Source organism: Mauremys mutica, chromosome 9 (assembly GCF_020497125.1).
Source record: "Mauremys mutica isolate MM-2020 ecotype Southern chromosome 9, ASM2049712v1, whole genome shotgun sequence".
Lineage (NCBI taxonomy): Eukaryota > Metazoa > Chordata > Testudines > Geoemydidae > Mauremys > Mauremys mutica.
This window is the reverse complement of record NC_059080.1, coordinates 90,321,519-90,337,436: the sequence shown is the minus strand read 5'-3', so window position 1 is coordinate 90,337,436 and position 15,918 is coordinate 90,321,519. Positions and strand designations below refer to the sequence as shown.

Here is a 15,918-nt window from a genome sequence, read left to right as displayed (position 1 = left end):
TGTACTTGTCTTAAAATATGAGATGATCATGCTACAAGTTCCAAAAACAGTCACCAAGGCTGATGATTGGGCTGTTGACAAGTCAAAGGCTTCACTATCTTCTCACATCAGTTTTACACAACTTTAAATGCTATTCACTTGTTATACCTGGATTTACAGAGGTGAGGTCAAAAATTGATTCTACCCCCCTCCCACCCAGGTTATAAAACGTTAAGAAAATATTTTAGAATTAACATACAAAAATTAAGTTGTCAGTGCAGTTACTCAAGTTGTACATGCATATGTGGCGTTTGGACGCAGATTAAAATACCTTTGTTGTTGCCAAAATATGCCTGTCCAAGTCCTCTGTAACTTTTCTAGGTTCTTTTGCTACACATTAGTGTGAATTCCACCTATAAATCCTATGACACTTTATTAAGAGGGGTGCAGTGAAAAAAAACCCCAACAACAAGAATTTCAAGTTAATTTGCCAAAAAAGCATATTCTAAAATAATTAAACAAAAAGAAGCATTTTTTTAAAAAGGTTTACCTTCAGTATTCCAATGCCATTTCTCTATGAATATCTAGAGATATTATTATCTGTATATCTAAACATGCAGATCTGGTTTACCTGTTCAGCACATAGATACTACACTGATGGGTGCTATAATAAAATCCAAGCTAAAATCTGGATTTGATTGATGTCAAACATGTGTAGAGAAACTGTCTCAACCAAAAATCAGACCAAAATCACTTAGAATTGGTGCCAAGAATATCAAAGAGATGTGCTTAGTGCATTCTTTTGGTCTGTGTGCATGAGATCTCTTTGCCTCTATGCTACAGGTCCTTCAAAATAGATTACTTTACCTGCTTTTTCTACTTAACCTACAGGTACACAATGGGAAGCTCAAGCAGCTTATTCAAAGGTGGATCTGATCTATAGTCTAGGAGCAGCATAAGACTACAGGAGTTAATATTTTTAACAGCAGTGACCAATCCTTAGAAATATTTTAATAATTAACGTCACAAATCCAGAACCTTCCTAATCAACAGCATGATATATCACATAAGTATGTATGTGTGTCCCAGATACAATTTTCTAGTTTTAGGAACGTTGTACATAAGTTAAAAATTAGAGTACACAGTAACAGAAAATTAATTACATTAGTTCAGTCTCATTGAACATTCTTTGTCCAAAACTAACACAACAGGACAAGTTTATTATGAAGAGGCTGCATTGCATCCATAACTGAAGTTGAAGTTAGTTTAAATGCTCAATGTGGACCTAAATATAACCACAACAAATGGATCCCACCTGAAATTTTGCATACCAGATGTTAATCCAGAATAGAATCTGGGAGAAATCAGACCAGATGTTTTGGAAATAGTAGAAGTTCCCCAAATGAAGAGGTTTTACCTTTTACATCCCTGCTATTGGGTGCCCCCCATCCCCCGCCATCACATTCTTCCCCTAGTAATGTACTTTTTCTGCAGCACTGGTGAGATTTTAATTCTCTAATATTTGGGGCCAAATATAGGCCTCCTTAACAGTGCCCACAATGGTTGTGGGAACAAGTGACAGCACATGTAAAAATAAATAAAAAATCCCTCACTAATTTATCCTCATATAGGCCCATTACTTCAAAGCCATATATTTAGTTTTAGGCATGTAAATAGTCCCTTGAAGTCAGAGGGACTACTCACGCACTGCAGAGATAACCTGAAAATCTGGAAGGGCCCAGAGCATTCAAACAGACACACTTGCACACATCATAAGCATATTTATACTGGACCCTTTAAAGCCAGGTGCAACCAATGCACCCTCCTCAATGGTGTGCACACCCCACTGAAAATGTGTAGTTAGGTTTGTAGTTAAAAACACCTCTATGCATGGGCAAATGCAGACCTTTGCAAGCATAGCAGGTGAAAAAACGGTTACCCACCTTTTAGTAATTGTTGTTCTTCGAGATGTGTTGTTCATGTCCATTCAAAGTAGGCGTGCACGTGCCGCGTGCATGCCAGCAGGAAGATTTTCCCCTAGCAGCGTCCGTAGGGTCGGCCCTGGCGCCCCCTGGAGTGGCGCCACTACAGCGCCCTATAAAGGGGCCCGCCGACCCTTCACCCCCTCAGTTCCTTCTTGCCGGCACTCCGACAGAGGGGCAGGAGGGTGGGTGTTGGAATGGACATGAACAACACATCTCGAAGAACAACAGTTACTAAAAGGTGGGTAACCGTTTTTTCTTCTTCGAGTGGTTGTTCATGTCCATTCAAAGTAGGTGACTCACAAGCCTAACCTTAGGTGGCGGGGTCGGAGATCACTGCTGACTAGAGTACTGCACGACCGAAGGCTGCATCATCCCTAGCCTGGTGTGTGATGGCGTAGTGGGACGAGAACGTGTGGATGGAGGACCACGTGGCCACTCTACAAATCTCCTGAGTCGGGATCTGAGCCAAGAACGCCACAGAGGAGCAGGGCCGGCTCCAGGCACCAGCTTATCAAGCAGGTGCTTGGGGGGGCAACTCCGGAGAGGGGTGGCACTTTCACGAATTCGGCGGCAATTCGGCGGAGGGTCCCTCACTCCTGCTCGGAATGAAGGACCTCCCACTGAATTGCCGCAGATCGCAAGCGTGGCTTTTGGGGGGGGGGGGGGGGAGGCTGCTTGGGGCGGCCAAACCCCTGGAGCCAGCCCTGCAGAGGAGGCCTGCGCCCTAGTGGAGTGGGCCGTGACCGGAGGGACAGGGGTCTTAGCTATGCGGTAGCATTCCCGGATGCAGGTCGCGATCCGCGAAGAGATTCACTGAGAGGAGACCGGGAGCCCCTTCATCCTATCCGCCACTGCGATGAAGAGCTGAGTTGAGCGTCTGAACGGCTTGGTACGCTCGATGTAAAAAGCTAAGGCCCTGCAGACATCCAGGGAATGTAACCTCCGCTCCTCATTGGAGGAGTGTGGTTTGGGATAAAACACCGGGAGAAAAATATCCTGACCCATGTGGAACTGTGAGACGACCTTGGGGAGGAAAGCCGGGTGAGGTCTAAGTTGGACCTTGTCCTTACAGAAGACAGTGTACGGGGGCTCGGATGTTAACACCCTGAGCTCTGACACCCTCCTGGCCAGGAAGGCGGTCTTATACGACAAGTACAACAGGGAGCATGAAGCCAGAGGCTCAAAGGGAGGTCCCAAGAGGGTGGAGAGGACCAGATTCAGGTCCCAAGCAGGGGCCGGCTGACGAACATGCGGAAATACCCTGTCCATACCTTTGAGGAAACGCCTGACCAGCGGGTTTGCAAACACCGAGGTACCCCCCTCTCCCGGATGGAAAGTCGAGATGGCCGCTAAGTGAACACGAATCGAGGAGAGGGAGAGGCCCAGTTGTCTGAGCAAATAGTCTAGGACAATGGAGATTGGGACCCCCAGCGGATTGTGACCTCGCTGACCCGACTATATGGAGAAGCGCTTCCATTTGGCCAGGTAGGTGGCCTTAGTTGACGGTTTCCTACTACCGAGCAGCACTTGTCTGACCTGCTGGGAGCACTGCATCTCCACTGGGTTCAGCCATAGAGCATCCATGCTGTGAGGTGAAGGGACTCGAGGTTCGGGTGGCAGAGGGAGCCCTGGTCCTGCGTGGTCAGGTCCGGGAGCAGAGGCAGTGTCAGGGGCGCCTGAACGGACATGTGCAGGAGTGACGTGTACCAATGTTGGCGCGGCCACACCGGAGCTATCAGGATTACCCATGCATGGTCCCTGCGAATCTTCAAAATCACCCTGTGTATCAGGGGGATCAGAGGAAAGGCGTAGAGCAGACCGACCCCCCAAGACTGTAGGAAGGCGTCCGACAGAGACCCCTGACTGCAGCCCAAGAGGGAGCAGAACCGTCGGCACTTTCTGTTTTCCCTCGAGGCGAACAAGTCTAACCGAGGAAAGCCCCAGAGCTGGAAAATTGAGCGTACCACGTCCCATCGGAGGGACCACTCGTGACCCCGGAACGAGCGGCTGAGGGTGTCCGCCAAACCGTTCTGCTCCCCCGGAAGGTAGAACGCAGTCAGGTGGGTAGCATTGTGGACGCAGAGGGCTTCCTTGCACAGGGGAGAGGAGAGTGCACCCCCCCGTTTGTTGATATAAAAGACTGCCAACGTGTTGTCTGAGAGGACTGAAACACATCTGCCGGCCAGGTGGGACCGGAAGGTCAAACAAGCCAGGCGAACCGCTCTCAGCTCCCTGACATTGATGTGCAACTCGAGGTCCTCCGGCGACCACAAGCCCTGCGTCCTTAAGTGTCCCAGATGCGCTCCCCAACTCTGATCCGAGGCATCCGTTACCAGGGAGAGGGAGGGTTGAGGGGCAGCGAAGGGGACACCCATACACACTTTCTGTGGGTCGAGCCACCACCGCAGCGAGCTTAGCACCAAGTGGGGAATGGACACCACTGAGTACAAGGGGTCCCTGGCCGGGCGATATACTGTCGCTAACCAGGACTGTAGCGGGCGAAGCCGGAGTCTGGCGTGGTTTACCACATAGGTGCATGCCGCCATGTGACCCAACAGCCGGAGGCAAACTCGCGCTGTGGTAATTGGGGCACGGTGCAGTCCGAGGATGAGCTCGGAAATCGCACGGAACCTGGATTCCAGCAAGTACGCTCTGGCGTGCGTGGAGTCCAGAACTGCTCCTATGAACTCTATTCGTTGCGTCGGAAACAGGGTGGACTTGGCTTCGTTCAAGAGGAGGCCGAGATTGAGAAAGGTCCGCCTGATGAACGACACCTGTGTCTCCACCTGCTCCTTGGAGCGGCCCTTTATGAGCCAGTCGTCCAGGTAGGGGAATACCTAGATGCCTCGCCTGCGCAGGAAGGCCGCCACGACTGCCATGCACTTCGTGAAGACCCTTGGAGCAGCTGACAGGCCGAACGGAAGCACCATGAACTGCAGATGGGCGCCGGCCACGACAAACCTGAGGTACCGACGGTGTCGGGGAATTACGGCAATGTGGAAATAAGCGTCCTTTAAGTCAAGGGCAGCATACCAATCTCCTGGAGCCAAGGAGGAAATAATCGAGGACAGGGAGACCATGCGGAACTTGAGCTTTCGCACAAACTTGTTCAGCTGCCGCAAGTCTAGGATGGGTCTCAGGCCCCCTTTCGCCTTCGGTATTAGGAAATACCGGGAGTAGAAGCCTTTGTTCCTGAGCTCCCGAGGGACTTCCTCCACCGCCCCTGCCTCCATGAGGGACTTCACTTCTTGACTTAGAAGTTGCTCGTGAGATGGGTCCCTGAAGAGGGACAAGGAGGGGGGTTGGTGGGGCGGGATGGAGGAGAACTGGATAGAATATCCCCTCTCTACCGTGCAGAGCACCCTGCTGTCCGACGTGATTCAGGACGAGGCACGGTAGAAGGGGGACAGACGTGACCCAAAGGTAGGGGTAGAAGGATCCAGAGTCGCCCTCGACCGTACCATCAAATAGGGGGTCTAGGCCCCGATGGTGGTCTCAATTGACCGGATGCCTGGCCGGAGGGGGACTATACACAAGGATAGGACACTGCTAACTTGCTATGCGCAAGAGAAGTTCCAGCTAGCCATCACTGGCGGTAAGAAGGAACTGAGGGGGTTGAGGGTCGGTGGGCCCCTTTATAGGGTGCCGTAGTGGCGCCACTCCAGGGGGTGCCAGGGCCGACACTACGGACGCTGCTAGGGGAAAATCTTCCGGCTGGTGTGCACGCGGCGCGCTCACACCTACTTTGAATGGACATGAACAATCACTCGAAGAAGAACATGCATTTATGTAGCTGCATTAATTGCATGAGCATTTTGCTAATCTGTCCTTCCAATGTTGCAAGCATTCACTCTTCACAAGTATCTTCTGCTCAAAGCATCAATTTAAGGAGATACCACCAGAGCATCAGGATGTCCAATTGTAATAAGCACTAATAAGATTAGTGTGTTTTACAGGTACTACCAATATCAAATGTATTAAGCATCACTATGAAGATTAACTGTTTTGCTGCCCTAACCTGCATGATTAGTTAGCATGAATAAAGATTTCTGTTCAGCTACTACAATAAAACTCTTCTGATGGTTGGCTCATCGGTTGCCACTGCATAAACACTTGCAGAGTATGTTGCAAAAGTTTAAGCATTGAAAATAGGCATAATCCCATGACAATTCACCAGCTGGGTTACAGTCTATAAATCTCAATTGTCTAGACCATAAAACAAGAAACAAACATCTGTCTAAAATTAGTTAACTAGAACAGCAAATGCTGTTAAAGAAATTAGAATTACTACTGAAAGAAATGGTGAAAAAAATATATTGAAAATCAACCCTCTAAACTTAATCCATTATCACACAAAAACATTGTGCACATGATCAAATTCTTCTCAGTAACCTGAAACTAGCAGGCTGCTGACTACATGATGAATAGAAAGACAATGTGGGTGAGGTAATATCTTTTACAATATTGGACCATCTTGTGTTGGTGAGAGAGCCAAGCTTTCAAACTTACACAGAGCTCCTCTTCAGGTCAGAAGAAGCAGCTCTCTGTAAACTCGAAAGCTTGTCTCTCACACCAATAGAAATTGGTCCAATGAAGATATTACCTCATCCAATTTGTCTCTCTAATAACCTGGGACCGACACGGCTACAACAGCACAGATTACATTATGAATTTCAGGATAGACTTTCCATGACATTTATATAGAAAGCAAATGCATCAACCCCTGCCTCATCATTCAGTGCACAGGATGGACCTGTTCTGGCTGTGTAGTAAAGGAGGTTGTTGTTCATAGGATCCCTGCCTCAGTTCTTGCAGAATTTGGAAGATGTGTAATAAACAAGTCGCAAAGTTGCAGAAAAAGAAAGGAAGGTCTCATGGTTAAGGCCAGAGGTGAAAGTAAGCATCAGCCCTGAAACAGAGGTACTTCTATCTGCAGAACAGATACAGTTGGAAGGCATGGTTTTGTGCCATCAGAATCCTCATTAGAACAAACACATTGACTGGCACAAAAAATCCCCAAAACTTCAGGTCAAGATTTTTTTTTCATGCAAAATTGTTTCTAAATGGATTATCTTTTCATATATTAGCAGTCTTCCTCTTACTATGCACTTTCATGTTAAAACTATAAAAAGATCAATGCACCATACCTTTATAAAAGTGCTTTGTGGCCTACTGATTTGTCCAAATTAGCAGTGGAATGAAACATTCAAGGGCCTAATCCTGCATCTAAGGACCAAATTCCTAATGGGAGTTTATGACTCTAGAACCAAACTTTTCGAGCAGGTCCATACACTCAATCTGAGACACAGTGCAAGATATATCTGTTTAATCAGAATTTTTAGTTTGGGAGGAATTTAATGCTCTCTAACAGAGACTGAGATGGGGGCAGCTTGATTTTTATGGCCAATATTGATTATGTGTTAAGTAATATCCATTTTAATGCTTATATTCCACATAGCTACGTACAATATGTATTACTGTATTAAGTGCCTGACGCTAATATAGATCATTTGTTGGTAGAGGGACACGAAGCCACTAAACACTGGATATGCTGTAACCACCACAAGGAATGGAAATTAATCTATGGACACATGCTTTTGCCATTGCAACCTCAAGACAACAAAACAACACATGTCAATGATGCAATGCTTTTTGTTGTGGGTGTTAATTTTGTGGCATGTCACACAGAATGCATTCATTTACAGAAGTTTTGCTTTGATCACATCCTCTGTGAAAGATTACTATAATCACACCAATACCAATTTTTTGTGATATTAACGAAACAAGACACATGCTCCAATTATTATTTATAATATAATTATTACATTACCATGGCAACACCAACATGATTGTACAGTCAGATGTTGTGTAGGACAGCAGCAGACACACTACCAAGAAGATACTTCAAAACAAAAACTTATAATTTCGACACATATTTTCATTAGATGATAATTAGGCGACAATGGTTATTTGGTACTCACCCACTCACAGCAAGAAGCATTGAATAGCTAAACAATGCAACTAAAACTAAAGCCAACTGGCAAGACAACACCTTTCTGGCCCTGAAAGGGCATGATTAATAATTGGAGCAAAGAACTGAGGTGCTAGGACTAATGGGTTCTATTCCTGGCTTTACCACCAACTCAGTGGGGCCTTGAATGAATCATCTGATCTCTCTGGGTCACAGTTTACCCATCAATAAAATGGGTAATAATATCTACCTACCTCACAGGAATATTACACATCATCATTGGTACAACATGTTGAGACCCTTAGGTGACAAGCACTATGTGAGCACAAATAAATTAAGAAGTGATCACAGAAAATAGTGTGTCACTGTCCATACAGGAGAGAGCGCAGCCCTGATTCCAGGAAGCGGTGCACTATAATCCGCATTCTGGGAAAACCGAGTTATGATCTAAACCTGAAAGTACAATTTAGAGTCATCACACCTCTACCTTCTCTTCATCTTGCTAGTCCATTCATTATTATGCCAGCAGCAACCTTTCCCTCAATGTGCATATGTACAAATGCTAATTTCAGACTTGAGTAGTGACAGTCAGGAACTGGGGGTCAGGTTTTTATATACAGAGGGCATCACTAAAATACATAATTACCATTGGCTAGGAGGTAGAAAACGAGGATCTATTGTAGTTAATATGGTAAATGGTCATTTCCCTGAGGTGGAAGCACATATTTAATGCCTGCCAATGTCCATTCCTTACAACAAGTCAAAATTTTAAAATAGCACTGCACATTTTTCAAGTCAGGGCTGGGAGCTTGTTTTTTAAGGCCTTGAATTTACCTCAGAATAATTTGGAAAAAATGTAAAAGCCAAGATAAAAAAGTGAAACAAGCAATCTAGTGTTCTGAAATCACAGTTGTCATGACTTCAAAGATATTGCTCGCTACCTTTACTACTCATGAATTTAATCATTGTGTCTTTGTAAGAATCTTCTCCCCCATTTCTTATAATTTTTCAATAATATAGAAATGTAGACACTGAAGCAGCACATTTAAAAATCACACCTTAAACACAGAGCCCAAATCTGCTACTCCATTCATGTACTGATCTCTGACCGGGGGGCGGGGAATGCAGGGTCACGTATCCCCCCATTTGCTGCTTGGTTGTACTGAGCATGCTCACAGCAACTGAACATGCTCAGTAACACCGCTGAAGCCAGCTGCCTTCTCCTGTTCTCTCCCCCCCCCCCCCCCCGAGCAGGCATGGGTCGTCTCTGGTCGGGAGGATTATATATACACAAACACTGGAGGTGACCAGACCTTTACTGCAATAAGATCAGAACAGTCACTTGCAATAACTTTTCATGGTTCCTCTTTACCTTCTGCTGTGTCAGGCTCTCCTTTTTATATAAGGCTCTTCTATACCTTGGTTTGCTCTTAGCCCCCTTTGGATTGGCTTCTCACTGTCTACCTGCTTCTGCAACAAAAAGTCCCCTTGTTATGTGGAATAGCTCAGTTGGCCTCCTCACTCGCCCCACAACGTTGTTGGCCCCTGAATCTCACTCCTTCTCGTATTTCCAAATTGGACCGTTGGGGGAACGGTGTTCATTGTGGCTCCCATTTGGTACTCACAGGAACCTCAATGAACAGCTTTCTGAACTACACTTCCCACTTTAATACCTTTAAAAACAAACAGCATTTAAAATCTTGCTTCTAGACTGTGATATCACTATATTCTACAAAATAAACATAAGTACCAAACATATAGACTCATTTTTCTATGGCCCTGGACATGCAAACCCCGCTGATCTAATGGTGTAGCATGATGCAACAACAGAATTTTATTAAATGCCGAAAGAGAACATTAAAGAATTAACTGTTTACAAAACGTAAATATAATAAATTATGTTTTTCTAGTTATCACTGTGATTTTTTAGTTCAAAACTGAGGCTCCTGAATATCTCAATCTGGTAGTACTTCTAAAATATTGTAAACACTCACTTGGAATATGGGGAGTCGCTTGTCTGCTGGTATAGGAATTAAATATTGACTGTAAAATTCATTTGTTATTCTGAAACATTTATCATCTAGCAGTTCTACAGATATGACAATCTTTATCCTCCAGAGAAACAGGATTTCTATAACAGCTTGTAATCTGGAAATCATTTTTCAGATGTTTATTGCTGAAGGATTTTTAGGAGCACAACATACAGTTTAGATATATTTCATGAAGTATGTTGGTTATTGACAATGTTTTTAAAATGTATGAGAATAGCAGTGTCAACTCAGGGGTTTATACTTCTTTGGCTTGCTCATTTTCAGCCAAGAGGAAACAAATACTTTCCTTTAAAGAGAACTTGTTTATATAATTCACGCAGCTTGTCAAGGTTTTCACGGGTGCAGTTATCATGGAATAATCACACTGATACGGGCCTCCCCACCACCGACGTTCCCAGAGGGGTTACCACTCTAAACAACAGAAAGTCAGCTAGGACTAAAAGTCTGGAATCTGTATAAAGCAAATGGGAGGGCAGGAATGCATCCTCTCTTTGTGAATATTTAAGGAATGCTCTTGACTTCATCGTAACAACTGTAAATTGAAAACCTAATTAAATATTTGCATTTCTTGGTTCTTGACCTTCAGTGTCAAGATTTAAGGATTCAGTTACCTGGCTTAACAGTACAGCCTTGAGTGGACTGAGGAGTTTGTTTTAAACAGTTGTTACTGCAATATTATGGATATGAAATTTCTCCCCACCAAATTATTTTTATTAAAAGGCTGTGAAATGCAGTGCTATTCTACTTACTGAATAAACCTTTTTAAAATTTTTGAGTGACAATTTAGCATTTTTAACTGAATAAAGGTCAAAATGGTAATAGGTGAAACGCTCAGGCCGAATTCATCGCTGCGCTGGCAGGAGCAAAGAGTTTGCACAGCCATTAGTGAGGGACTGCTGGGAGCTGTTTGCATCAAAGAAACAGATATTATGAAGAAAAGGTTTCTCATTCACTAATAGGACCATATTAAAGAAGGTCCATTTTCATTCAAAAATGTTTCTTGGAAGAAAGTAGAGAAGTAGTACAGTATTTCACAGGAGATTCCCTCTCTTTCTTCCCCCTAAGGCTGGTAAATTAGTTCAATTTAGTGAAAGGGAATGAAATATGAAAAACCCAAAATAAAGTTTTTAGATATCATTGTGAATATTAGCTACAGTCCTGCCTCCCTCTGTCTCACACACAAAGGTGGAGATTGTATATTAATCTGGGAGCATGTGAAATTCCATGGATAAATTAATGATAGAAAGGTGAGGGAGGTGTCATTTGATTTGTAAAAATCTACAGAATCATAATTTCAGTGGGGTGTCATCCTCTATAGAGTGTCGGAGGGACTCACTGCTTGACCAGTTGGAGGAAATTTTATTAATATGTCATCAGAAATGGGTTGAGTTGGGTATAATTCAAAAGCCCTTTCTCCCACGAACACAATGGTACCAAATAATGGCAAACCTGGAACAATTATGTAGCTCTATAGTCAATAAAAGTTTTTTTTTAAAAATGGTTTTAAATTATACTTTAATACGAGTATTCAAACACGGCGCCCTCACAAACTTAAACTGTGTTATCAGTTAATGCTCAGAATAGGATACCTAATAAATTATTTTAATGTTACAGAGTACTATAAATGGAAGGAGTACTTCATGTTGATTAAAGAAGCAATTCGGTGGTACTGAATACCAGCTTTATTATTAAAGAGTTGTAATGAGGCACTGGTTAAGATGCTGGTATCCAGCCAGAAATTAGGGAAATCCATCCACAAACTGTATGCATACCATTACATAACGTGCATTACATGGTTAACTATAATCCCAACGTCATTAATTATAAACTTCTAGTTTTTATTTTGCTCTTGATCATTTTTAGGCATGAAAGGAGAGAGGAAGAGTACCAACTAGAAGCTAAATCTTTGGAAAATACCATCGCAGAGGATCTGTTTAAAAACAACGCTCTGTGGCATTTTATATGCTATAAACAGTGCACACACAAACTGAATTTGACACGGCTGAACAGGAAATACACTGAGCATCAGGAAAAAATTGAAGATGCTGGGACAAGTGCCAGCTGAGGGTGAGACTCACCTTATACTAGGTCCCCTGGCATACATTTTGAGAACACCTGCTTCTTCTGTAGTAAGCTGGAAGCCCAAAGGCATGCATTGATCACAAATTCAACATGTGAGACAGGAGAGAAACTGTATCAAGCAGTCATTCTGAACAAGAATGTTGTATGGAAAGTAAAGTTAAATGGGTGCATGGACCCAAACAAGACCCGTGCATACTACATTGTGTATCACAGAGTGCTACACCAAGAAGACATGTAACGTGTTGCATCAAAAGGTAAAAGCAACAGAAACAAATACTGATTTTACTACTACAAACCATGAGGTTCAGCTGGAGTTCATTAATTGCCTAGCAGAGGCGCTAATGGATGGGAAAGTGGTGACAATGGCCAAAGCAGAGGCTAAGTACAGAGAAATGTGCACTTTGAATGGGACTGAAGAGGAACAAATGCTTAGCAGAAAGGCTAAATTGAAGATGAAATGTGGGATATGGATGTAGTTTTCAGCAATCCTATCTGCAGAAATGAATCACAGCACATATCCTTAAAAACTAAAAGGCATAGTGCTATCAAAAGTGGAAAAAGCATCAATCTCAACAGTAATGTGAAGAGACTGATTGAAGCTGCCAAATTTTTATGGAAAAACATTTTGTTTTGCAGTGTGTGGGAGTTTCAGGGACCATAGCTGATGCCAAACCTGAAAAAACAATATTGCATGCCCTGTAATTCTTCTTTAAGTGGTGCATCAGCAGTCACAGAGACTTCAGAATGAGCAAGTATGACAATAAGCATGTGGAGCACAAAGCCTCACATATGAGTGCTTGAGTGAAAGGCAGGTTTCCAACACACACACACACACCAACTGTGCGGCATGTGTGTAATCTACCACTGCAAGTACCTGTTGGAAAGACCAAATTATGTTACTGGAAGGTGTATGATTCAGCCTCCAAAGACACACTCTTGCTTTAAAGGTGCTTGAAACGGCTGAGACAGTCACTGATGAGGTCATAAATATACTGGAGGCGTTCATATGCTGAGTTTAACATTTGAAGATCAACATTACACTTGCAGAGCTATGCAGGCGGATGTTTTCCAAGATGCAGACAAATGGAGAAAAACTGCCACCCACAAGGGGCGCATTTATACCTTGTATCAAAAGGGAAAATTATCAAGCAATGGAATGGCTCTGGGATGATCAAGTGCATCCAAAACTATCCTCCCCTGTCAAGTATGGATGGATTTTGGAGGATAGATTGATCACACCAGTTGTGTGTGAAATACCATGCACTTCTGAATCAATCCTTCAGCTAATCAAATGCTCCAGGGCAAAGACCAGAGATGCTCACCATCCTGCAAATGTTTGGCTAGCAGCCTGTGCTGTATGGAGATATGCAAATACAGCGTGGACGAGGATCAGTGGGACAACATTCTATCCCTAGACAGAGACAACACTGACAATGACTTTGATGAATAAATGTTTCCAGTTCTTCATGCCAAGGCTAACTTTCCTAGGATTACTAAAGGTCGATGTGGGATTTTTTTTAATGTAGGCAATGAATCCCTGTGTTAAAGTGCCATTAAAAAAAATTTTTATTTTTATTTTCTCGAATATATAACTACATAACTGTTCTTGGTTTGTCGTGTTTGGTACCATCGTGTTTGTGGGAGAAAGGGCTTTCAAATGATACCCAACTCAGCCCATTTCCGATGACGCTGTATTATCAAAATTTCCACCAGATAGAGAACCTGGAGCTGGGTGCCACGGAGTAGGAGCAGCAAGTATTCCCTGCCAGGGCATCGAGGGTGACAACACTGAAATTATGATTCTGTAGAATTTTTACAAATCAAATGACACCTCCCTCACCTCATCATTAACTTGCCCATAAAATGAGATTTCACCACTTTATGCTCCCAGACAATATCATTTAGTTATGCTGCAAAAGTAAGGCTTGAAGAATGAGGTCTCTAGACCAAACCACAATTCCAAGGTTCTCACAGCTTGCTGCACATTTTATTAATAGCATCTTACACAACAGTGACTAAAACAATACATTGGGTCATACAACTCGGCACATCAGTCCTTCCAGTCACAACAAAAATAAATGAAAACAATCAAGACTGGGTGACTCAGAAATTCCATCACTAGTTCTGAAGAAAGCCCTGCTTACGTAATAGCTCTTACTGCTTGAGTAATGATGAAGTTCTGTCCCCATGAAGAACTCCAGGGCTTGTGACTCTGCTACTTCCACTGTACATGGTTGTGTAAATTACAAATCCAACAGTAACTTTTTGTGGTGTGTGAACATCAGTATATAAGCTATTAAAAAAAAGAAAATATAGCGCTACACTAGACAGTGATGCCAATTGCAACTAAGGTCAGGCATTTTATTGAATTAGAAAGACTAAAAAAAAAAAGATCAGATTTTACCATATGTTAATTCTACTTGAAGTTTACAAGAATTGCATCTCATTAGCTCTTTTCTGCTCAAGTCTTCACTTTTAGCATAATCTTTCAACTAGAAATTTAAGATTTCATAGATGCTCAGTAACTTATTTAAGTGTTTGAGATGCATATTAAGAAAGCTTACTGAAAAGCGCACACAAATATGTTAGCTTCTTGCCTTTGTTTGCATTATGTGTGCACTCCTAGTATCACTGAATACTTAATGCAGCAGCTTCAAAAGCAGAGATCTCAAGTTCCATAGAATATCAGGGTTGAAAGGGACCTCAGGAGGTCATCTAGTCCAACCCCCTGCTGAAAGCAGGACCAATCCCCAAACAGATTTTTGCCCCAGATCCCTAAATGGCCCCCTCAAGGATTGAACTCACAACCCTGGGTTTAGCAGGCCAATGCTCAAACCACTGAAGTGATGGCTGTGTCCCTTTTGTCCCCACTCTTTGAGCCTACCCTTGGCTCGTCCTCCCTAGTAACAAGGTTACACACTCCAGACTTGGGAGGCAGGTTACTCACGCAGAGACCGGAAGGAACACAATGGTGAGTGTGAATGTGTGTGGCGACAGTATTCACACTTCTTTTTTATGACTCAAGGTATTTAAGAAAGGCTATAAATTGTGAGGTTATAAACGCATAAGGTTATAAGTTGTGCCATATTACTTAATTTATTTAATTCTCCTCCACTGATGAACCACTATGGTGAGAGGAGAAAATCAGCCAATCTTTAGAAAATAACTTCATCCAGTGATGATAGAAAAATGTGTACTGCAGGCACAAACTCTCATACTTCAGTTATGGAAGTGGGGGTCTCAGGAGAGGACTAAGCATTTCCACACTCCCTTTCATTCTACCCTACCCCACTAGAATTTCCACCTCCATGAGCCTCCCATCTTTCAGCCCTACTGATGTTCTCTATGAGCAATGCACACTTCTCCAGCAGCTGGCAGGTTTGTCCTTTTAAATAATTCAGAACATTTCAAGGCTTCCTCATATCAGTTGTTATAAAGTGCAGAGGAGAAATGAGGGCTGACACTTTTCTGCTGAGACGGGAAGCCCCAATGACATTTTATTCTAGCCTCTGAGAACCAGAAGTGCATGAATCTTTAAGTCCAGTACTGAATCCAGGATGTCTAGGAGCTACCAGAAAACAATAAAATTTGTTTATATCAAAGTTATTTACTAGGGAAAAGATTAATAATAAATAACACTTTGCACTTTCATAGCATCCAAAAATCCCAATAAAACCTCTCCTGAGTTAGGTCAGTAGCATTATTCCTTTTTTAGAGAAGACGAAATTGAAGAAGATTTGCCCTCAGTCATACAAGTGGAAGAGCCAAGATTAGAACCAAAATATTATGATTTTCAATTCTGTGCTCTAACCAGCATATCACACTTTCTTATTTCTTGGAGGGCCTCAAT

The 15,918-nt window shown here is 43.1% G+C and overlaps 1 protein-coding gene across 6 annotated transcripts in view; it reads right to left on the bottom strand.

Annotated features, from left to right (window-relative positions):
- Positions 1–15,918, bottom strand: part of FNDC3B (fibronectin type III domain containing 3B) — a 364,378-nt gene that overhangs the window by 199,666 nt on the left and 148,794 nt on the right. Inside the window, exon 1 of one of the 6 annotated variants that reach the window (XM_045030463.1) lies at positions 9,308–9,392. The exons of the other annotated variants lie outside the window; for them this stretch is intronic. The gene's annotated coding sequence lies outside the window, so the exon portion shown is untranslated. Of the gene's footprint in view, positions 1–9,307; positions 9,393–15,918 lie in introns of those variants that run through there. 6 annotated transcript variants of the gene reach the window in all.